Source organism: Aulostomus chinensis, chromosome 16 (assembly GCF_037954235.1).
Source record: "Aulostomus chinensis isolate RoL2024-O1b breed Wild chromosome 16, RoL_Achi_v1.0, whole genome shotgun sequence".
Classification (NCBI taxonomy): domain Eukaryota; kingdom Metazoa; phylum Chordata; class Actinopteri; order Syngnathiformes; family Aulostomidae; genus Aulostomus; species Aulostomus chinensis.
The window spans coordinates 11,081,591-11,107,136 of NC_141335.1; the positions used below are offsets into that span (position 1 = coordinate 11,081,591).

General features: G+C 43.3%; 1 protein-coding gene across 4 annotated transcripts in view; it reads right to left on the reverse strand.

The window, feature by feature from the left end:
• zmiz1a (zinc finger, MIZ-type containing 1a) overlaps positions 1-25,546 on the reverse strand; it is a 111,516-nt gene that overhangs the window by 68,063 nt on the left and 17,907 nt on the right. For all 4 annotated transcript variants that reach the window (XM_086180274.1, XM_086180276.1, XM_086180273.1 and 1 more), the window contains exon 2: positions 14,007-14,115. The gene's annotated coding sequence lies outside the window, so the exon portion shown is untranslated. The remainder of the gene's footprint in view (positions 1-14,006; positions 14,116-25,546) is intronic.

Here is a 25,546-nt window from a genome sequence, read left to right on the forward strand (position 1 = left end):
ATGGAGCCATTGATTCACTAGTTGTTTATTTACAGCCCTCTCCCGAGAAGAAATAAATTCCCCTGTTGAGGCTTTTGTTTCCCCATCACACGACACAACGGGATGCATGAGAGGAGAGGTGAGCAGGCCACACACACACACACACACACACACACACACACACACACACACAAACAGACAACACATACAAACCTAAGCGCACACACACACTCACACGTGCGCACACAGAGAAACGTCTTACATCTGGATTAATCTCCAATGGGCGTCATCACAGATGCCATTAAACGTAGCAGAAGGCGAGAATCATGCAGGAAAGAGGCTGCCATCTAAATAATTTATTCAGAGGCTCATCTTGTCTCACACCAGGGGGATTTCTGCTTTCAATTTACACTGTTTTCCTCCCCATATTCAAATCAGGGAGCAGATTTGTTGTGATTGGCACGTGGAAGGTCAACTTTAGTGAGCTACCGTCAATGCTGTCCTCAGTGGACTGGTATGCTGGTCTATTAGCAGACTCGGATAGTGTGTGTGTGGCAGCCTTTGTTTACTTCAGTGTGTGCTGGGTGACGCTGGAGAATAGGCCTATGGAGCGCAGAGACAGCAGTGTGTGTCTGAGCTTATTAGGCTGCTTTCCAGGGACACAGGAGGCTCTAGACATTACACTGGCTGGGGAAAAAAAACAGGATCGCTAATCATAGCAGGAGGATGTTAGGGCTGGAGACGCAGCGCGAGGGGGTAACTTGAGAGACACTGAGGCTACAAAGAGTTCTAGAAAGGAGGGAGAACGCAACGGGGATGAAGTCATGGCTCTCATGCATGTCCTCACTGTGTGTGTCACAGCCGGACCGAGAGGGCGACGGTTCAATAAGATGCAGGTCAGCTGTGACAGGATGAGCTGCCATTAGCCAAAAAAGACACAAGGATCAAGTGACAGGCAGGAAACAAAAAAATAATAAAACCTTACAGTGACAAAAGTGTATTTTCACGTTGTGTGAAATTTCCTGCATTTCCAGGCAGCACAAAGGAGCTGTTTTGTTGCGTGGTGCTGTTGTTGTACGACTCCTTGGGGAGCAGATCAGTCAATTTCACTTTATACTCAATGTAGGCGGCATACATGCAGCCTAGACAGAGAACATATTTGAGATGTGAACGCTGTTTGTCTCGGTTAAAAGGAGCGTCTCGTTCTCTGAAATGTAATACAAACTTTCAAAACGGGTTGCTTGAGGGAAACTGTGCTTACCCAGCAAAAATGCCCTTGTCATTTCCAGTAGTAAATTGGTATGTGCAAGCCAGTGCTGATGACAGGACTTGGCTGTTTTGACCGTTACGGGCATGAATGGCCCCGTAGTAGCCAGGCACAGTGCAGCGGTTCAACAAGTTCTCTTTAACCAGCTAAATGACAGGCAAAAAGACAGGCCGCCAGCCAACCACAGACATTCAGCTCTTGCTGCTGAAGTGATGCCAGTTCAGTCAGACACCACGTGTTGAGGGCCAAAGGCAGTTGCAATCTATGCGCGCATTAGGTCAGTTTTTTTTCCTCCGTAAGCCTTCTTATTTATAAGAATTGTCTAGCGGTCCTCTTATGTGAACTCTTAAAACCTTGCCTTTTGGTTGCTGTTGGAGTCTGTGAATGTGTGGCTTGTTAAATTTTAAATGTCAGCATCAGAACAGCTAAAGAGAGTTGCATCAGTAGCCCTTTGCACCCTGCGCCTTGTGGAAATCTGTGTGCGCTGAGGGGAAACTCAGCACCAGTATGACTCAGCATGGAGGAATGCACCAGTGGATGTAGCTCTCTGTCTCTCTCTCTCTTGTTTCTCTCTCCTTCTCAGTCAATCCTCGTCTCCTCCCCCCTCCCAGTGTGGGCAGGTCTATGTGCACCCAGTAATTATCAAGGTTATTTTCTCCAGAGGGCCAAATCCCTGTTTATGGGCACGAGCGTGTGTCACTCGGCCCTGGCTGTCAACCCACAGGACGTGGACTCTGTTGACAACCAAGAGAAAATCTGGACCTCAGTAGTACTGCCAGACTGTGCAGTTGCAGTTACTTTTCAGTAGCCGACCTCAAGTGAGACAGCAAAAAAAAAAAAAAAAGGAAAAAAAAAGATGTTTCGTGTGAGCTTCGACCTCAGCTCTTGCCAAAACCGTCAGAGTTATTTCTGGAAACCACCAGCTGAACAAAGGGTATCCAAAGGCATAGAGAGCAGTTAATACTCAGACACTGCATCCCCCCCCCCCAAAAAAAAACACTGACATTTATCCATTAATAAGAATAAATGTCTTGGACCTAAATGATTTGTACTTATGAATCGAAGACTGGAGGATTAAGGGAGCTGAAGTTTTATGTTTCTGCAGAACAGTAAGAAAAATGAGTGGTTTTGCACGGTTATTGGTTCGATCCAATCCCTTCCCAGAGCCAGACTCTCAGGAGAATTGTGACTTGCGATTTCCTTTTGGCAACAGAGGAAGTAGGCTATGAAAGGCCAGTGGTTAGCAAGCGCTATAAAAAAAAACGAACCAATCGAACAAGCTAGGTATTATACCAGTTAATTAGAGGCAAACAGGAGGCAACTTTGTCTTGTGAATGGGATACAGAGAAGGCTTGTCCTCGTACTGCAGTAGGCTTGTCAGCAAACAAGAGCCTAGAGCAACCTGAATTGCAAGCTCTAAAGTAAATTTGCATACAGCTAACTGTTAGCTAGGGTCAGCAGTGCACACATACACACGAATCAAAATCGGCTGCTCCCTTCACAAAAGCTGCTTCCTCTCTGTTTCATCACGCAGGCCGGGCTTTGTTAGTGTGCGGAAATGCCTCCAGAGGGAATGAAAATACTGGCAAGTCCCTGCAGCTCTTTCTGGAGAGAGAGCCATGGGAAGAGACAGGTCCTGCAGCTGCGAGATCACACACACGCAACCACACACATGTATGCCAAGTGCCCATGGAGGTTGAGGGCTCGGGTTACGTACAGAGATAACCGTGTTAACCTTAAGAACATAAACACCGGTGTGTGGTTACAGGGCTGTCAGGGTACCGGACGAGCCAGAGGAAGCCAACACTGACAGGGCAGAATCTAAAGTTGGACTAATGTTGCCATGGCTGCCACAAAATTATAGGCAACGTCACTGTGGAAGCTCCACCGATGCTAAAATCAGGGATTTTCCAGCCTGGGAATTACATTTGGGGAATGAAGTGACCCCTGTTTCCGAGGTTCATTAAATCATACCAGTGCTGTTGTTTTGTTGGGAGATTCCATGAAAAAGTCCAGGAGAGGTCAGGAAAAGTTGAAATATTGGAGGAACTTGAAATGTGAGGGGCTGTCTTAACCTTTTTGTAGGTTGATACGGTAACTGGAAAGATCAGCGACAGCCAGAGTTCTCAAGAGGACGGCATCTTTTTCAGTGTGGATTTCAGAATGAAACCGATGTCTGTCCAACTCGATAATTATGAGCTATGATGCGCAACGGCAGTAATTAGCTGTAATCTAGACGTGCTTTGCTCCGAAGAATCTCCTAGGACTTCCTGGACAGGTGTTGTAGTCAGGGCAGCAACAACTAACTTTGACAGTCTTGCTGCTATTTGTATGTACATGTCGTACTCCAGAATCACAATTTGCATCCAAAATTCACATCCTCTCTGCTTGGTTGCCCATCAATTTTAGTACGGAAGGATGTATAACTGAATCAACAAGACTCAACCTTTCCAGCGTTCTAAGTCCTTGTCTTTGTGATGAAACAGAGTGAACTTAAACTCACTGCGACAACAATGTCCCTGAAGTAATACGAGTATCATTTATTCACCCAGCTAACAGGTAATGTTCCCACAACGTTGGCTAATATTACACACAAGTTCTAATGATGTGAAAGGGGAAGGTTTTAATCTGAAATTTAATGAGCATTTTGAAAATTGTTTCAAGAAATGAAAGGCTACATTCTACTACGACAAAATGTTTTTAACTGCAACATTCAGAGTGTTTAAGGCTTATTGTTGAATATTTGATCTATAATCTGTTGAGAGTTTGTAGATAACATAATCCTACCTTTAGGAAATAGTTCTTGGAACAAATTAAAAACATTCCAAGCAGAGACAGTTTTGGTTCAGATTATAGTCTACACTTTGAGGATGAACAGCGGAAAGAGTCCACGGCAAGAAACACAGCTTGATACAGGCTGCGTGGCCCTTACGGTGGCCGTCATCTCAGAAGTAAGGGTAGTGAATTTACACCGAGCATCACGGGGTTAAGTTGCACTCCATCTATCCATCATCCGTCTGGTTTAATAATCACCTGTCCCATTCAGGGTTGCACTCACTATCAACATCTAACCTGCAACATCCAGACAACCCTGAGCCGACATGAGAAGACTTCCCACTTCACAGCCCCCCGGACGCCTGACGGGTGCAAACCTTCAACCTTCAAGATAACCACTGTGCAGCCCGGTGCTTCACTAACGCTCTTAAATGTTTTTAATATTCCATTACCTCACTCCGTGGCCATCTCAGTTAGCCATAAACATGTGTTTGTAATCAGGCGACGGCACTCCAACAACAGATGATTGTAATCAAACAGTCAATGGCCTGAACACTTGAGGCAAAAAAAGGAGAAAAAAAGAAAGAAAAAAACAACACACACCATGTTAGTAAAAAAATAGAAGGCAGTGTTTAAAAAGAAGAACATGAAGAGACTGTTAGAATAATGAGAACACTGAAATCATGCATGCTGATGTCTTCACAGGCCATATTGCCTAGCAAATTGCAACATAGGGAAGCATATTAACAGCGACTGCAGGTGAGAAGCCTCTCCCTCTTCTGCCCACACTGACATCCAGTTGACCCAGGAAATTTAAAAACAGTATGCAATTTCTGTTTAATATTTCATGTTACCTCCCACACAGACCTGACAGTCTCATCCGCCTACCACCATGTCTTTTCATTACAAGTTTTTAAGAGATAATCCTAGTCGCCTACTATCAGCCAATACTTAGCGTGCACGTGTGCATATGCGTTTGTGTGTGCATGTGCGTATGTAAAAAAAAAAAGAGGAAGCTTCCAGTATCTTACAGCTTGGATGTTACTCGTTTTTTTAACTTGACACAACTATTATGTAAACTTGCATAACATACAGCTGCGTTAAAACTTGTACTGTAATACACCCTTTTAATTCGAACCAGATGTACTTTATGAATCACGTTACATTACATAAGTGTAAAGAAATACAACTACATCAGATGCAGGTAAAAATATATGTACTTTAACCACAATATGTGGATATACATCTAAATGAAATATTCATTCATACACATACACAGGAAAAATAAGAAATGTAAAATGAAATGTGCATGAATGTAAAAGTGTAAATATAAATGATCAATGTAGTTTGTATTATTATTGCACAGGTAGGTGCAATTTTGATATTGGTATTTAAACCTCTACTCACTAACTTCAGTGTCCGGCGGCTCACTTGTTTCCATTATATCTAAAATGATGGCGGTGAGTGCACGGCTCCGTTTAGACAAGAGAAGTACACGCATAATATATGACAGAAGATGTAACAAAGAGTTAAGAATCTCATCTCCCAACAGATAAACTACGGGTTGTGCTGATGTGTTTAATTTAAGTCACGTGACCGAACACCTGACTGAAACGGTGGTGAGATATCAGCAGATTCGAGATACACTGTCAGGAGTGGAGGAGCTTTCAAGACAGCTGCTCGTGTTTCCCTATCTGTCACTCTCCCATCCTCACACACGCACACACACACTCCACTCCCTCTCTCCTTTTTAGCCAGTGACAGCAGGCACCCAGCGATGACATGAGGAGTGTCTCTGGCAGCCAGTAAGGCAGCACTAAACAGACAGAAATATCTGTTCTGACAGACGGACAGACCGTCACCCACTACGACGTGCATGCAGCTGTCACAGAGCTTACCACTCCTGTTCCCAACCTTCGGGTTTGATTCTCCCTTATGCACCTCTCTCACTCTCTCTATTGCTCTCACACACACTCACTCATGCTACTTCTTTCTGCTATCATAAAGCTGCATTTGGTGTAGAGTGAGGAGTTTCGGGTGTTTGTAATGAGGCCAACTGTTGAGCACATCCTCCAGTTGACCAACGCTGGCCCCGGCTCTTTTGCTCCTTTCATTTACTCGTTCTTTTGTTCTTACATTCTCTCTCTCGCGCTCTCTCTTTCTCTTGCACGAGATTCGGCTCTCACCCTCTCCCACTCTCTGTCTGTTTAGCTCAACCACAGCCGTTCTCAATTAGGAGGGTCAGGGAGCGGAGCGGAGAATAACTCCGGCTCTGGTATCTGGAGCTGGAAGGACCCAAAGATCAGCAGCAACAAGAAACCACTGCTGCAGTGTGCTGTGCCAAAAGCTGGGCTGTGGCTGCCTAAGTGTGTGTGTGTGTGTGTGTGTATATGTGTGTGTGTGTGTGTGTGTGTGTTTGCAAGGGTGGCTGCGTGAGCGCATGTTGCATAAATCTGCTCTGTGTCAACAGGTTGTCAGTGACCTCTAACCTCTATATTTAAACAGACTTGGATATGACAGAATGGCTGGTGTTTTGATTGGCGCGATTCTTTGGTGGAATGTCGATCTTTTTGGGGGGGGGGGGGACTTTTGGATTTAAATGTGTAGACTTTAAAACAATAGAGAGTAATTCACACTCTCGCAAAAGCAAGACACACCCACACACACGCAGCAGATCTTTACCCCATGAAGAAAGCTACTTTAATTGCTTTGTTTCAATGGTCCCCTCTGAATGGGAGAGAGGCTGGGGGCTACACTTTACAAGACACATCTGCAGGTGTTGCATTTCAAACTGAGAAACTCGAGCAGGGAGAGAGAAAACACTGACATAGTCGGGTTGTCTCATCCTCGCTCACATTTACGCTGCAGGTACACACAAGGTACAGTGGGTTTTATGTTCAGTTTGAATTTTGGCTCTCATCAGTTGTGAATCGAAGGTAACTGAGGTAGAACGCATACCGTTTTGAATTTTGCTTCTCAAAGATGTTTTGTGACAGAATGATGGGAAGGGGAAAAAATGTAATCACGCGAGTCAGCATGAGGTTTCCAGTGGAAATGAATTTAGTGACCAAAATCGTCAGTATTATTACTTTATTACTTCTGATAATGCAAATCTACCAGGCTGTTTTTCACTGTACTTGTTGAAGGGTGTGGTATGGAGAAAGAAGTATTGTATCATATTATATTTGGTCCGTGGCTACTTTTTAAAGTTTAATATATCAAAACTGCATTTTTTTTGTGCTTTGGCTGAGGTCTGGTGACTACAGAGTGCCCTTGTGGATTGTTTGTTTGTTTGTTTGTTTGTTTTTTTCAATCTCAAAAACCAAAAGAGGGGGTTTTCAGGGAATTTGGTGCAAAGATGGGGACTACGACAAAGAATAAATGAAGAAATTAAGGAAGTGACCCGGATCCGATTGTAGATCCTGAATCCTCGAAGCAGTTCTGGACCATTTGCAGGATATACATGTAGTGACATTTTTCTGGACCTTCTGGATTTCTGTGAGCCTGAAGAAACATTATTGACATCCCCGAAAAGTTTGAGCAAATTTGTATGAAATTCCTTGAGGCCGTGTATCTTAAGTAGAGGGATCAGTATTAAGCTCCAGGAGATGAGATGGATCCTGTTCTGGAGCGGTGATATGAAAGAACTGCTTTTGGCATTTGGGGGGGGGGGGGGGGGGGGAGCAAATTAGGACGATACGATGCCGATACGCTGGATCTGTAGCTTCCTTGGCGTAGTTATGCAGACTGAGATTGTTTTCTAGTTTTTGCTGTAGTCAAGTTACACAATTACACACAAGGTTTGGGACAGAGATTAATATCTTGATATTACATAGCACTAGTTTGGACAGCAAAAGAAAAAAAAGCTTTGATATTTAAGGAAAAAAAAAATCCATGATACAATATCACAGTTAGATGATATATTGGAATGTTTCCCATCCCATCCCTAAAACACAGTGTTCAACACGATCCCTCGCTGCATCAAGAGGAGAAGGAGCACAGTTGTAAATGAGACATTTCGCACAAACAAGCCGACAAAACTGCTAATAGCCAAAGTAAAGATGCTCCAGGAGGTTCCAGACACTCTCCGTACGGCCGCTACATCCACCGGTACCCAGCATCTCACTCATCTTTGAAAACGGCTCATTCAGAACAATTTTCAACCCTTCTAAACCTCTCGGAGAGAAGCCTCCGCAAGAATCAAATCTGTTTGTTAAAGCTGCGATTCGAGTAGTTTGGAGGATCTGGAATAGTGTGTCTCCTAATTCACTGAAAGAAAGAGCAATCAGATAAGCTTCAGATGGCATCCGACAGACGACAGATTCAATCCCCTTTCTTCAAGCGTCTCTATTGTAATGTTCTCACACACTGGCGTATAGGCTGCATTGCACACATGTTTCATAATCTATGCAAATAGGCCACAGATGGACAAGAATGTATCTAATTGAACAGCATATGTGTAGCACTTTTAAAAGTAATAATTCTTGCATCTCGCTTTATTTTCATCGCAGCCTTTTCTGTCATCCTTGCTTGATTCATTCCTGGCGTGTTGCCGCACCATTTGTGAAATTATTCAAATGAGGACATGGTGTTTCTTTTGTTTACTGCCTTGAATGGTGACTCGGAAGCAAGCTCGGAGTACTCATAAACGCCATTTCTCACCCTTCGCTCCTGCACTACAACTAACAACCCCCCCCCCCCTCCCCTTCCCTCTCTCTTCCTGTCTCTTTCTCTGTTAGTCTTGCAGCAGCATTGGAGGAACATCCCAGGCATTATGAGAAGCCATTAATGAGTGTGTGGCGTGGCGTGTTGTGATGCGCAGCATATTACAGCCATTCATCAGAGCTGGGAGACACTTGACAGGCGGACAGCCAACAGGTTGTGTAATCATATAACACAACCATGTCAGGCCTGCCACGGCTCTGTGTCCCATTCAGGCCTCTAATGTTGTTTTCCTCTGGGTAATTGACGATGCCAGACAGAGACCCGGTGATGGATAACATCGTGGACTGACCGCCACACAAAGATGGTGGTGTATCAAGAGTGATGTCATCACAGACATTAACGTTTGGAGAATTTCAAAAGAAAATTTTTGTTTACCTTTGCTAGTTTAGTCTGAATTGCAATTAGTTATAAAAACAATGTCATGATGGAACATTTCTAAACAAGCCAACGGGCAAACCTGATTATCGAAGCGAAAAAGCAAACGTGATTGCAACCAAAATGTCAGCAATAACTCACAATTACACAGGGGGAAAAAAAAGAAGGAGGCCTTTTCACAACAGTTGTGGAATTGCTGATCAGGTTCTTTTTCTATCGGACTGTTCTTGTGGAGTAGTTGTGTTTTGGTCATAACCAATCAGAGCCGTCCTCCGTTCCCTTTAAGAGCCCACTTTGTCTGCACCTTGTGGTATTTTTTTATTTAGGCAAGTTAGAGAATGTTTTCTGCCGAGGAAACTGTTTGTTTCTTCATTGTCTGTCAAGAAAATACTTCAGAAACATTTTTCCCCGGGGAGATGTTTCTGCCACTGCGCGCCCCTGTGTTTGTTATGTGGCTGCGCACAAAAAAAACAACATCTAAATGTGATTATTTTGACTGATACTGAGCTATAATATTAGTGTGAATGTTAATTTGTGCATCACTGTTTTAATTTACATTGAAAAATCTGTTTGAAATGACAACTGATTTTTTTTCTTCTTCTTTCTGGGGATCTAGATTGAACTAAGACGCTTTTTTGTTTGTTTGTTTTTTTATAATAATTTTTTAATAAAAGCAGGAGATATCTGATGCGCCAAAATATTTCATTTAAAATAATGGATCGATTAATTGTGTAGCAGTAGGTTCGTTAATATCTATTGGTATGATGGTCGAACTCAGAAGTAAAGACGAAAATTGTAGGAAACCAGAATATCACTTCAAACTAAAAAAAAATCAGGACCCTGCAACTGCATCCTCATCTATTTTCATATCACACCTAATTCACGTGGGTACTTATTAAGTGTAATGAATCATAATTGAGTAAAGGACAGTGAAAGTGTCTAAATCCATCCCAGAAACTGTATATTATATAAGGTGTACAGCATTCATTATGTCAAAACATGAAGCTAATTACAGTGTAGAAGGACGGCCATCAAACGCAGAGGAATGTGCTGCAAATATCTCGACTCCTCTGCAAAGCACAACTCTCAGCCGCATCAGAGGAGTAAAGGTGGCCCAGAGGCGGCGTTAGACATTGTTAAGGATAGCAAGTATCCTCACACAACCTGTTCTGCTCTGTCCCTAAGCTGAAAATAAGAAGACAATGTTCTCTCTCATCCTCCCACTCGCACCATTTTATACCTTCGCTTGTTTGTGAGATGCAGTGCACAATCCAAGCAGACCAGCTCCAGAAAAATAGTCTTTAAGATGATGAACAATGAAAATCACCAGTGAAGATTAAAAATACACATTTGAGTTCTTTGAATATCTTCTAAGATGAAGAACCCCGAGGTAAAACTCACATATTTTCTGTTATTGCACTATTGATATCTCTCATATTCAAACGGCTCTATTGGCATGACGTGACACTGTGTAGCTTTTGCCAAAACAAGTGATTAAACATTGGCAAGTTAACCATTAATTGCTAAAAATACTTGAATAGTAGTCTTGAAGCGGAAGGACTCTCGTGATACGCACCCAACACTGTGAATTTAGATGCCTGCAATGCTGCAGATCAGTAAGAGGTTCTATGAACTTTACATGACGCTTGCATCCGCTAAGGCATAATTTAAAAGAAAAAAAATCGCAATAAAAGAAGAACTAAAAATGAAACGGATGAGAATGAAAAAAGGAGGCTGGGAATGGGACGCCGATTCCTTTGGTGTGAGCTAATCCCTCGAGGCTATGACATCATTTTCTTTATCTACCAAGTGGCAATGGGGCGAAGACAAAAGCACAGACGAAGCCCAACCCAAGAAATAAAATAGTGGACTGACAGGTTCACTACGACTGCAGGACTACTGAGGACTAACGAGGGTTGGACTGATACAGGACTTTAGCAGCTGATACTGGGAAGCATAGAAATTCTGATATCAGCTAAAAATGTAAATAATTTTTTTTTTTTTTTTACTTCATGACGAGAGTTTGACCAACACTGGATTTTTGGGCTGATGGGGGGTATTGGGGAGTGAAATAAAATGACAAAAACCAAGATTTTAGCTGATTTTTTTTTAAGTAATCCCTCAAAGGTAGTTATTAAAAATACTTAGGGCAAAGATATGTGATGGAGGATGTTTTACAGTTTAAAAAAAAACTTTATTTTCCAAAATGACATACCTGCACTGACATAGGAAACTTCAGTATCTGCCTTTAGTTATCTAAAAAAATTGTTTTAATCTCAGCTAATAAAAAACAACATATACGCAAAAAGAGACCCAGCTGATATCGGCCACCGGGATATGTATCGGTCTCACTCTTGCAGGAATCACAAATCAAGATTTTATGATCTCATCTTACATAATAACCCAATATAAATGAGTGCTTGTCTGAGTGACTGACATTTTAAGGATAACCCTTTTACTGCACCTGACGGCATCTTGATGAGGTTGTTTTCCCGAAGCTCAGTTTAAGTACAGTTTAATATCCCCTCGAGGAATTGACATGCGTACGCTTTTTTTGGACAGACGGCTAAAAGAGAGAGAAAACAACACCTTCGCTAACGTAGTCGACTAAGAATAGGTGGACACGCTAACAGGCAGCACAGTGTTCAACCCAACCATAACACAATCCAATACACAAACACAGACGCACAATGACTCTCCTCAATCTCGACTCCATCGCCTCACAACGGCCGCAGTGTTCTGTGTCAACAGTGGCTACACTATGTGGTGCTAACATTAAAAATGCATCCAATTAAAGCTGCAGGGAAAACGCCGGGCTGTAAACGGCAACAGTCTGTAACGTGTTTGCGGCGTTGATAGGCTTTCTAAACAAATTAAGCCAGAGGAGCTCTACATTACTCATCCTGGCTCGCTGTCTGGCCAAATTCTCCCTCAATTGCACAGTTGTTTGATCAAATGTTGGTACGTTGTGTATGTGTTAATTTGAGAGAGAGAGGGGGAAAAAAAGAAAGAAAAGATGTGAGCCAATGGATACAGGGGCGAGATGAATGCAGGACGACAGCAGCAGAAAAACCCAGTAAAACTTGTCTTCCTGTACTTTCATGTGTCTGCCGTCATGTGCTGTCACATCTCTGCAGCTCTGTTCTGTCGGCTGGCAGCATCTCTTTCTTTCACTCTGCACTGCTTGTATCTCTGCTGATAGTCATAGTGTGTGTGTGTGTGTGTGTGTGTGTGTGTGTGTGTACGCGCTAAACCTGTCGCTTTCTTTGCTCTGACGTCCGTGCGCTAATCGCTTTGGCTGATCCCTGCTAGCCGTGCATGTGTGGACGGTATCTGTGTTTGTCTGACTGCGTATACATGTGCAAGTGTGTGTGTTTGTGTGCGAGGCAGATGTTCCCCGGTCGGTGGCATTGCTCAACACACACACACACACACACACACACACACACGCATGCATGCCCACACACACACACACGCACACACACACACACACACACTGCACTAAGGAAGATTAACCAGCACTTTATTTATTTATTATATACACCCACCCCTCACACCCCAATCCCCATTCTTAATCCCTGGTAGCAAAGCGTAAAGTACAGTAGGTGCAGCAAAGGAGACTGTAAATTCCATCTGGCTGGCAGAGTTCTGCACCCCGCTGGACCTGCTTTTAAGATAACTAACTTTCAGGTTCAGGTTCATTACAGAAACTGTGCGCATGACTATTTTCACTGAATTAACAACAACAACAAAAATCTTCACAGTATCAGGTTTTATTTTGATCAAAGGTCATCAGTCTTTTCCAGCTCGAGGTTTACCATGTCAAACCCATCGCACATTTCCAAGTCCATGCAGGTGTTTTAAACCTGGGCAAACCTGCTTGAACCTCCTGGTGTATCGCTACCCAAACTGGGTAAAATGAGAGATTTAATAGGGCTGCTTGAAAGCAGACAAGTTACATTCATGGACGAATTGACAAAAAGTCTAACAAGTTCCTGCCAGAAGTGGGCCGCAAATTACTGTATTCACCAAGATCTTGTGTTCACATAAATGTTGATCCAAGTCAATGAATGCTCGCTTCTATTGCCGTCATTCGGCCCAGGAGTGAATGCAGATTAAACCTGTTCCCACTGCAGACAAAAGCCAGATGTTTGCAAGTGTTAGTATTTGTTTTGGGCAGCGGGAAGGGGGCTTCGCTGAAGTTGATCCAACCCAAACTCTTCAGAAAACAAGCATTTTAAAGGTTGTTTGCTTACGGTCTTGTGGTGAGATGTGACAGAGCATTTGCTGGAATCTGCATCATGATGACTGTGACTTCATCATTATTTTGATTTGAATGGAACACAATTGTTTCGATGTCATTGGTGCAGACAACAACTAAACTGAGATTAGAACAATGTGAACTGATGTTTAAGTGGTTTAACTGTAATTATACAGTCAGGGATGCGTTTACATTGTCTCTAGAAACCTGTATAAATGAACGATGCTTTGTTGTATTCTAGTTCTGCATCTGCCAAGCGTTCAATATAAAACGAAAAAAATGAATTGTGGAAACAAAGGCTTTTTTGAATCATAGCATCATGGTTCTGTTCTCCATGTATTGACACTGGCCACAGGCTTCTCGGCAGGGACTGGCTGGGTTTTTTTAGACAGAGCCAAACAGGATCCTGCACAGCTCCTCATAAACAGCAGCTGCACACTGCTCAGTCCCTCCCCGGCCGCCAGCCCAGGAGGGTCCAATCAAAACCAGCCACATTACTTGCTCACTTTGCCTTTGCGTGCCAAGTCTGCTCTGCATGTCAGAAAAAAAAAACAAAAAATGCCAGGTCTGAACCGAAAGAGTTTGTACACTCACTGAGCTGTTCAGTAAAAGAAAAAAAATTACCTGTGTGACCTTGGAGGTACTGCCGCTGTGGTCGCCGCTCCCTCCCTACCCCGCCCTTCATGTATTCCTCACACACGGTCCCTCGCTGACCCCACCTCAAAGTGGTGATCTGAGGGGAAGGAAGACAGAAGAAAGGGCTGTTAAATGTCTTTTAATGGAATGCCAGGGAGAACCTGGTTCAGACAGAGGACAAATGTATCACAGAGAAATACGCCCTGTGTTGAAAAATGTATGCAGGAAGCCATGAGAGAGTTTGCTATACTGCTCCATTTACTCTCCCTCCTAACCCTGCCGAACAGCCAATGAACCGGTGAACAACTGCACCACCCATCACACTGCTGTGACTGTATACTGCAGTCCTGTACACCCCCACCACCCACCAACCCACCGCACAGGAACAATGTCCTTCCTAAAGGTTATCAGCAGCCCAGCGCTTGGTCAGCCTCATCCTGAGTCCATTACACACAGAGCAGCGAGATTCACTGCCCTAATACACCTCACTTAGTCTCTCCTCGCTGCTTCGCTACGCCCTTTACATGCTGATACAAAACCAGCGGCAGCCCGGCACACTCTCAGTAAATTTGGGATTAGCCTACAAGCTCATCACCTATAAGTCACTTGTATTCATAGTGGAAACGGACAAATTACCACATGGGCCTGATATTACAACATAAAATGAGAAAGTTGAGTGCCAATAAAACTGTAAGTTAACACTGCATGTAATTGTTGCTATATGTGATATGATATGGTATAGATATAAGTCCTTTGCATCACATTTCATTCTGTTCTGATTCCCCCTTTTGTTTCTTCACTCACTTTACATTCTCTACCGCGAGCGCACCCGAGTTTCCTCTGTTTCAAGCTACCCTGGTGGACATTTTCCAAGATTTAGAGTATGTCTTGGCACCTCCAACAAGACTCAAAGACAATTTGGCCAGTAACTTACAACCACACAAAAGTATGTGGAAAGGGAAGAGATCTGATATTAGTTACACTGGAAGGAACTTCTAGGACAACACTGTGAGGATTTGGTATAGAGGTTCTCAACCTGGGAATTGCGACCCTCATCTCATGGTCACCAACTGGTTGGTGGCGGGGTTATGAGGAGAGTGCACGTTTTTATTTGTGCTTGTTTTGGAGCATTCTACCATGAAAACTACTTTTTGGAAATGTTTTGTACACCATTTTTCTCCCCAGTTGCAATCTTAGTTGTTTTGCTCTGCCCCCTACGCCGATCTTGGGTGGAACCGTGGGCGGCCAGGTGCTTCCTCCTTCGCAGGAGCCACATCTATTCAACTGGTGAGGAGTTTTGTGCCCTGCTAATCACCCCTCAAGAGCAGGTGCCCCTTGTGATGAAAGGGGGCACAAGGGTACACATCTGTATGGATGTCCAGTAGCTGGAGGCAACACGGGGAACTATACCAGCAGCCCCTTTATTGGTTGACTGCACTGCCTGACTGCCAAAAACTGGTTTAAACTACAAAAACCTCAGTAATGTAAGATAATGTAGTACTTCCTGAATAGTTCTCTTACGGAACACATGTACACTGATGGGTCAATAATCCAAATAAATCTAAAACACTGAAAATATTTATTTTAAAACTTTAGTCTGAGACAGAGGTGACGTGACAGATGTTGGCTCATGTTGTGATGAATTTAAGGCGGTAACACTATTCATCTTAAGTGAATATCGCCTAATCTATTCATTGTTGCAGCTTTCATCAAACATGGCAGAACCTGAAGGTGTTGTCTCCTCAAGACAAAATCAATTTCCTACTGATAGCGAGAAAACAATACATGGACATTTTGAACAGACAGGGTGTGACCATGGTGGGGGCCCACAAGATATATTTCATGCTCGTTCATATAATCCCACAGAGAGGAAAGGACCATACTGAAGAACATACTGTGGGAAGAGGGGTTGGTTTTGGACCGAGTCCAAAAAAAGAAGAGGACAGGGCGGAGGGAGGAGAGAGCCATAAATACGCAGGGAGGCGAGCAGGTGTCGCAGACAAATGTGATTTACAGGGTCGACGTCCCATACGGTGCTGACAGGTAAGCCTATTAGGTTGATATTACCCTGCTATAACATGCACCAATGGACCCTCTTAAAAGTGTGTGTGGGCAGATAAAGAGAGAGCACATCCCATTGTTAACTTGGCCATACATTCAGCTCTGAAATGTTCTAATTCCACATTTATGAAGTTGGTTTTGATCGTCAGTCGGGTTTAAGAGCAATATTTGTCCAGATTTCCTTCCTCTCGTATTTTGCAGTGACATCAAGCTTTGAAGAGGCATCCAACAACTGATACACCGGTGCATTTCCACACGCTGGAAACTGTGGCTGAGCAATCACTGAAGAATGCAAAGCTTTATGAGAAACTAAATGCACTAGAACATGGAGCGGAGGTCTGCAATTGAGTTTCACTTGTAGTGCCGCACAAGAGACACCAGACTACAAGAAAATTGCTACCACTTGAGCAGCACACTACAGATGGTGTTGAGCGCAACACGGCACAAAGCAATGTGTTCCTTAATAATGTGGTGAATATTACAGTGAAAGCCTGAGTGCTTCTTACTAGCTTCTGCAGTTTTTTTTCCTCCTCTTTTTCTCCCCCGCCTCTGTCATCCTGGTTATAAGAGCTGGCGGTAAAAGAAAAAAAAATCCTCTAAGAAACTAATCATGCTAAATAAGGATTGTATCCACGACTTTGGAGCGTGTGTGCGTGTGTGTGTGTGTGTGGGGGGGGGGGGGTATAGGAGCATCAGACGGACTAAAAATTCTTGTCAACCTTAAACTCTGTGTCAACTCTCTATACTGTCGCTTCAGAATCGTTAAAACTTAAATCCTGCTAATCTGTCTCTTCGCTCACTGAGGGGAAAAAACTGATTCAAGTGCTGGTGATGACAAAGCCGAAGTTTGCCTATTAAAAGCTCTTAACACCAGGTTTACTTTAGCTTCATGGAGGGAATCCTTGTCTCAGGTGGCTGCTCAACTCATGCGGACGAACGTATTCATACATATATATACCTTATCACCACAAGGATGAGGAAGCAGAAGGGCTATAAAAGCAAACCTCATCTCCCTACAAGAGGCAGGGCTGTCCCTGGGTGTCTTAACACAACTCATCAGTTGTTAAACCAGAGAGAGAGAGAGAGAGAGAGAGAGAGAGAGCAGTAAAAATCAATGCCCCCCAACATGGCAAACACCAGTCAATGATGTTAGGTGGAAGAGGAAAGGGCGAGACTTTGCAGCAGTGTCTGGAGAGGAAGAGAAGAAGTCCATCTCAAGCTAAACGTGGTAGGCTAATATATGTAATTGATTACCTCTATGCAAACAGAAGACCGCTAAAAATCAGAGAATGCAATTTAAAGCAGCAGAGAAATCGATTGGCTCAGTGAGCAGAGAGAAGCCAAGATAAAACATGTTACCATGAGCTGTCAGATACTGATCAGGAGGAAATTAGCAGAGGAATACCATTTTACCAAAACAAACAGGTCAAGTGAACTCCTCCTCAAGCGCTCTCCACCTCTCCTTCACTCTCTCCTCGCTCTGATATCATCATCTGTTATTTCCTCCCGTTTAAATGCCAACAGTGCGGAGGCTGGGGCTGCATTTCATTCAAACAGATCATTTGTAATAAAAACCCATGCAGGCAGGCCCTCAGCTTCAGCGGGAGCAGGCCGTTGTTTGAAACAGAGAAAATGAGGTCTCCAGTTCGCGGCGGCTCCTGGGAGCAGCCCCTGAGCCTGCCAGCACCCGCACGTACACACTGACGCAAGTCTGAGCTGGATCTCCGAGCCAGATCTCACCAAAACAATATTTGTGCTTTTGGCCTGCAGTCTGTGTTCCTGGCTGTAAAGAGAAAGAAAACACAGAGAGAACAGAGCACAAAGAGATGTCGAAGCAGGCGGCAGCCCACACAAGACAGCCTTGTCGGGGAGAGAAGAGGGCAGCTCGGCGTCAACATCAACACTGGTTCTCCAGTCATCGCTCAGCAGGTAATTATGATAACAACATGTTCCCTAGGCAGCCTCTCTCTGATTTAGTTTCTGAGCACTTACCCTTCCTAAAGTCTCCTCCCGATAACATCTGATATGATTACAAAGTCAAGATCCTTTTAAAAGAGCGGCCATTTATGTGCCTCTAATTTGGTGTATAGTAACTCTCCCTCTTGTGACTACTCAATGATGCTCTTCATCTTTGCTTGTGTGCTTAGTTATGATGTTGCACGGCTCTGATTTTCATAACATTTTAGAAAATGCCATGACATAATTGAACCTCGCCCTCCAACACCATCTGTTGTTGAGCGCTTCACTGCCTGCTATTACCTTTGATTGTAAACACCGTGCTGCCACATGGGGAAATACATCATTTCATTGTGTCTGTTATCATCCACTTCTAACAGTGGGAGTTTGGCCCTGAATGGAATCGGCTGAGTTGACCCCGTGATTACCTCTGCGGTGTGGCATTTTCCTCGGCTGTCATCACAGTCGACCCCTTAAACAGCCCGGCGCTGCTTTGCAACAGAGCTAGGCTGTTGACACACTGAAGACATTTAAGATAATCCAGGAGATGTCTCTGTGTTTTCTGAGATTACATCTTCAAAGGGGGAAACGCGGCCCAGCAGCCTCTACTTGAAAGGGAGAGAGATGCAGAGGCTCTTGTTCTGAAGGAGGGGGTGGAATAGCTCAAGAATGCAATCATGGTTTTTGAGAGGAGAAAAGGCCTGTCCTGGCTAGCTAAGCTGGTGGGAGGTTGAGAAGAGAAGAGGGGGGCAGGTGGTGGAGAGGAATCAGACCTGAGTGAGAAAACACACCTGTTGGATGGGACAAAAAAGAGCCAGGAGAAGGACGACTCTCACCTGTGTGACCCGACAAAAGCAGAAATCACATAGCTCGGCTCTGCTGGTGTTTGGTTTGTTGCCATGGGGAGGTTAAATGGTCAGGTTTAAGGGGGTAGAGTGAACAAGCATAAATGAACTGTCAATATATCATTATACTGTGAGAAGTGCTGCTCGTGCGTTCCAGCAAACGTTCATGGTATTGCAGATATATGGTGTTTTCTCTCGGTTTCATCCCCGATAAAAAAGACAAATCACATTTTTTATCAACGTCAAGCATTCTGAAAAGCTTCAAAAAGGACAGTTAAAAATGGCATACCCGTGTTGTACAGTGACATGATGATGAGTTTGTATTTGACTCTTCAACCAACTTATATTTCATTCTTAAATCTAGACCAACTGTGAGTTGGACCTCCCCAAAGACAGTTTCAGGGGAGGCTCAGGGAGTGGAGGTGAAATGATATCAGTTATATACGAGAATATCACATAAAAAAGGTCCAAGATTTGGTGAAATAGTTTTAAGAGAATTTATTTTATATACTTTACAAGTTTAAGAAACTACTAAATAACTCAGGAGACAGTTTTCTAGTATTTGGTGACTTTGAAGTTATGTAAAACTGCAATTTCATCAAACCCTTTTTCCACTGCACACACCCATATTATGCATGAGCTTTCCAGACACGAGTAAAATTACTTTTAAAAGCTGACTGAGGCTGTTCCTACTGCGAGAAAATGAGGAGTTTCCTCATTGGGTCTTGCTAATTTTTGACGTGAGGAATGCAGTCAAAGCTTTGGGTAGAAGAGTGGAGCATCTTCAGCTTATAGACAATCTCTGATAGCTGTAGTCAAAGCAGTATAGAGGACAGAGACAATGTTCCTGTTGTGTTTTATTTATCCAGTTTGTTTTTCATCCTCAACGCTGACATGTTGATAGTGAAGGTCAGAAATTTAAAGCGTCCAGATTGCGAAAACAGCATGAGCTGGGCCAGAGGCTAGCAGGTGTTAGCATGTTATTTGGTCAGTGGGATTGAGAGTTTAACCTTGCTTTGCTGAATAGGGGACTGTCTATATGACTGAAAAAACATGATAACAACATGGGTATGGGGAGACCTTATTCCAAGCACTGTCTCACCACCTCAGAGCCCCTGATCTAGAGAGAACCTTTACTGACACACACCATGCATCATACCCTCCTGTAGGTTATTATTATCTTTCCATGCAACTGAACCCCTTTTCATGTAAAAGAGAACCTGATGTTACACATCAAAATCTTGAGAAATTCTGATGCGGGATGAATCATGTTGTTGCTCCACAGGCAGATGTGGGGAAGTCTGACAAATGGCCTGACATTGTGATGTCAATGGAGACTACATCATTTAGGGCTGAATCACGTATGAAAATTACAGATCTTGGGTCAGGAAGTGAGTTCACCAGGGCTCATCTCTGCTTTAGGCCAGCGACTACGCGGTTATATTCACTGCTAGGTGCCTGAAACTCTTGCATTGTGGGTATTGTAGAGGTAAAATTTTGACAAGAAGGGAGACTGTGCAGAATAAGAAAGAAGATACACATATATATCCTCTAAATTAACCAAACTAACTAAATGAACACAGTGATACATCAGTGGAGTACCCTTCCGATGAATCAATGCAACTTCAACCGAAATAACAGTAAAAAGAGGAAATGAAAAGAGAAATAAAGAAGCTGTGTTTGGGATTTAGAGAGCTCTTTTAGCAGAATTTGAATATTATGCAGTGTGGGTCTGAAATGCAATTGTTGTGTTGCAGTTAGCATGAGTATATCAAAATAGGGAGAATGCCTTGTTGCATCTACAGTAGCCCAGAACAGACAAACCAGTACTTCTACATTTAATCCTGCGGCTCATTTCTTCCATCAGACTTGTTTTCTTGCAGCCCACTGATATTACTCATGATGTGTAGTTTATTTGTCATGGGGAGTTTTTTCAGCCAATGAAAACAGTTACTTCATATTCTCTGTGGATCTGTAGGGATCGTTCCAGAGCTTGAATGAATAATTCTGATTATGTCATCAGGGTAATTTTTTTTCTTTTTCTTTTCTCTTTTGGAGGGGGGGGGTGGGCTTTAGCAGTACAAAGTCTTTGATACGACAATCTAAGGCCAAAAGTCGGAAAAATGAGGACATGAAACATGTCTGTTGTAAAATTATAGTATTTAATGACTTGATTACCTCTTTATGTTGTTTGTCAGTACAATTAAGATGTAAAATTCTGAAATTTGTGCTAGAATGTGACGCTTGTGTTGGTGGACCTGTATATGAACATGCTGGTATGAAGATTATATGATAACATTATCTTGGCCAGCTCTCACAGTTGCGAGTTTTGCAAATCTTTTTTTTTTTTTTGACTCATCATTGGTTGGTTGAAGAATGAATGTAAAGTTAATTGCACGGACTCTGTGCTGCATTATTTTTTGCATTTCTTCGGCGTATTCTAAGGTTACACAATGCACCTTTAAATGATCTTCTGAGCAATGAATGCTTGTGCCGTTCGGGGGAGTTGAGTAGAGTTACACTTCATTAATCCCTAAGGAGGGGGGCATGTGACCCATCCTAACTACGTAGGTGCTCCCTGTGTGCCGTTCTGTGGGTGCCGTAATTACAACCATCATGGCTTAACTCTTGCGTAGCCCCCAGGCAGCTCCCTTTCTCACTCTCCCACAGTGTGCTTTACAAAGGGCATCATCACAAAGTATTTTTAGATTATTTGCATGACATTTGTGAAGAACTATGAGCTGCTGCCTTGCTACTTTACATCTCCTAAAAACAAGATGAGCACCAGACAGGCTAAATTAAAACATCTCACATGCACACAAGCACATGTACATACACACACGCACGCACACACACACACACACACACACACACACACACACACACACACATCCCTTGCGAAAATAAAAGCAAGAATTGTGATTCATATGTGCAACAAATGTCAGCAGTGACGTCCTTTGTGACTACGAGCACCTCTTAATGACTCATGGAAGCAAAAATCTGCTCGGTGGTGTCCTTCGCATCCACTGACCAGCACTGTGATAACACTGGTACTAATTATAGAACAGGAGAAATGTAACGAGATTTAGATCTTATTTAAGCTTCATTTCTACCCAGACCCCCTTCTGAGCTTGTTTGGTGACATCATCAGTGAGTCAGAGCCTGGAGCTTGGATAAGGAGAAAAAAAGCAACATAGTGAGGTCTGCCTATAATCATCTGCACACATGACACAGCATAAGAAGGAGCGCAAAAAGCCACCAGAGGGCTATTTTTGAGCGAAAGAAGATGAGCAGCAAGGAGGCCCGGACTGATGAAATCTAATTGATTCTGACAGAAATTCAGTTTGGACTGAGCCCCTACAAACAGCCATGTAACTGCAGACAAAGCAGCAGTACTAGGTACAGTAGTGGGCCCCTCCTCCATCCCTGCAGCCTCGCTGGCCACAGTTGAAAAATTAATGCAGTAAACTGACAACACTTAGGGCCTCCCTCTCTCCTCCTGTGTAGCAAACAGGATCAATTACCAAAGCAGGGCTCCACTGTGTAGCACTAAAGAAACAAGAGGCTCTCTGCATGTGTGTGTGTGTGTGTGTGTGTGTGTGTGTGTGTGTGTGTGTTTGAGACATCAGTCCTAACCCACCAGTGTGCCTCCTCCCAGTACGTGGCACAGCAAACCAGTGGAAATAAAACAGACATGCATGTCTTAAACATCAGGCAAGTGTGTGGATATGTCTGAGTACTTCAGGCAAGTGTGTGTGTGTGTGTGTGTGTGTGTGTGTGTGTGTGTGTGTGTGTGTGTGTGTGTGTGTGTGTGTGCCTGCCTTCATTTGTATGCAGGTGGAGATTTCGAGGAGTTCCGTTTCTACAACATCAGCCAAGTTATTCAAATGCAGCACAACTGACTGGAGAGGATAACATAAAGAAAGGCATCAGCAGAAATGGCAGCAGGCAGTAATCCCCCGGCCAGGCCGCCACTTGTGTTTGCCACGCAGGCAAGGCAGTGCTGTCAGTGGCGGCGCCTGTACAGGCGTTATCAGTGGCAGCCATGGGCTCCTCTAATAACCCTGCTGATGCTCTGCAGTGCAAGGACAGACAGAGAGACAGACAGGCAGACAGGTTTCACTTCCCACTTAAAGAAAGAGCCTGAGCACCAGTTATCAGCTCATATATACGTGTGTGTGTGTGAGTGTGTGTGCAAAGAGAGTGCATTCAGTCATTTGCTTCACTTTGTAGCATGTAATGTCCAGACAGCTTCATACATGCTGTCACCTGATAAGTCCTTTCATCTAAATGGACTCCCGCGTTGACCGCTCCACCTATTAACCCCTCCTTCACACGCCCAAACTCAGCATTTATGATAGCGTTGTCTTTACTCACACATACACACACACACACACACACACACATGCTACAGCCCCAGTAGTGTCTGACTCTAGCATCATTATCACCATTCACAAAGGTCAAGCACAGTGCTTCCAGCTCTTCCTCGTGATTTATGCCTTTGTGCTATTACCTTGCTTCACATTAATCTCCATCTGTAAATCTAATCACGCCGCTTCACTATTGCAGCTCCTGGTGCTCTCAGGACAGGAGCTGCTGGCTGACAGGAAGCAGCCTATATAAATACAGCAATGTTGACACAAGATGGGCAGCGCACGCTACTTCGCCGCTACGACGAAACAAAGCGATCGAGGCACCTGAGAGGAAAGCTATCACATCACTGGTGTTTCTTTTTATTAAAGAAGGTGAGTTTACATGGACGCTATCATTGATAATGTGTCATTTAAAGGCCCGAGTTAAGTGAAAGTACTCATTCGTAATCACTCTGCCGCTGCTTGTGTTTAATTCATATTTTTTTAGAGAACGATCAGAGAACTTGACAGATGAAAAGAGAGAAATATGAAACTTTTCAAACAAAATAACACAACATGGACGTGGGTTTGAGTAGAGATGATGTGATCGTGAGGGGCCTGATTTTGATGTTACCACGAATTACGCAAAAGCTAACGTTTGCATTTCTGATAGGTTGACATTTCAAGATAGCATGGGTAATTTGAGCCAATTTACTAATCTGGGTCTGACAGACAACAGTAAGAACAGATCATCATAGTAACAGCAGCTAAAATGCTGAACAGATGAGAGATTTCCACACACGTTATTTTGATTGAACACGTCTGTAAATGTGTACATCAGACCTGATTAGATCACCTGTAAACCATTGCTCTTCATTCAGCGACAGTGTGCATGTAAACCCAGCTTTTCTGTACATCCTTAAGTTTTCTCAGCTCATCCTGAGGTTGGGGAAATGAGTACAGAGCGGCAGAAAGAGTGCTGTAGGGCTACATTTGTAGTCGATGATGAGCAACTAGAAATATTGACACAAGTAAATGAGGGTGTCACTCAGATGACGCAAACACAGAAAAGCACCATCAAATAGAAACGCTTCCAGGCATTCTCTACTTTTACGTGAGCCAATGAAAGCCTCTGACGCGTACTTAGAGTGAATACCTTCCCTCGCGTGCCTGGGAGCAGCCTCCAAGCACTTTGAGCAGAGTGGCCGAGCTGCTCTGCTCTGTGGCTGCCACATGCAGTATCAAAGACTTAATCAGGTCTCTTGTGCGGGAAGTACAGTGGCTCTTTCTGAGAGAATTCCCTCTGCAAGGACTGATGGGAACCTTGGCGATGACACAAACCCTGCAGGCCTGTCAGTTCGTCTCGATGGAGCTCAAATCAGCACTCAGCTCCGGAGAACTTCTACTGCTACGCTGACACGCACTTGTACACTGGTTGACACGAATCTCCAGCATCACTTCAAACATCCACTCAGGAGCTCAACATCCTCAACTGTGACGCACCAGCATCAGAGTGTGTGTGATTCTCACCATAAACACAAACTGAATCATTGTGGCTGTTAAGTCAGCTAGCATGTGGCACACCTACATGGGGATAAAGCTCACATCTGCGGGAGAGCAGCAATGTGTTAGCATTAAGCTAAGGGAAGATGGGCTGTTTAATGTTTTGTATAGGCAATATAACACTGGAGCTAGACTGATTTAACTGTGTGGCTGATAATATGACCATTTTTAACAGAACTTAATCTAGAAAAAGATAATTGGGATAATTTACAAGTACTAAATTCCCATGAAAGATCATTATGTCAGTACACTGTTGTAATTTTAGACAATAAAGTTTATTTTTAAACAGTAACGTAGCTGCATGTCTTTGTCATAAAGAAAAACATTATAATTAGTTTTTGATAACAACATTAACTGGGATCATTGCACAGAGAAAATTAGCCGATCCATCAATTTTATTACTTTTACTCTTTATTATTGGGAACAGCATTACCCCCAAATTCCAGTATTTTCATTTTAACAATATGTGCTCTGATATCACTACTCAGTGCAATGTCCACTATTTGGACAACAAAGTTTATTTCTGACTGTCAGTGATGAAAAATCTCCAATATATATTTTGCATGATCAGTATCAGAATCTTCTTACTCAATACTACTGGCCCGCAAATTCAATAGATACACGTTATGCAACAGTTTGTGGTAAACAAGCTTAAACTGGGCTAAGTTAAGCTTTTTTTTTTTTTTAATTCTGTTCTTTAATGTCATTCAGTCAGTACAAATAACCTAATCTGTCTAATTAATCTCCTCTG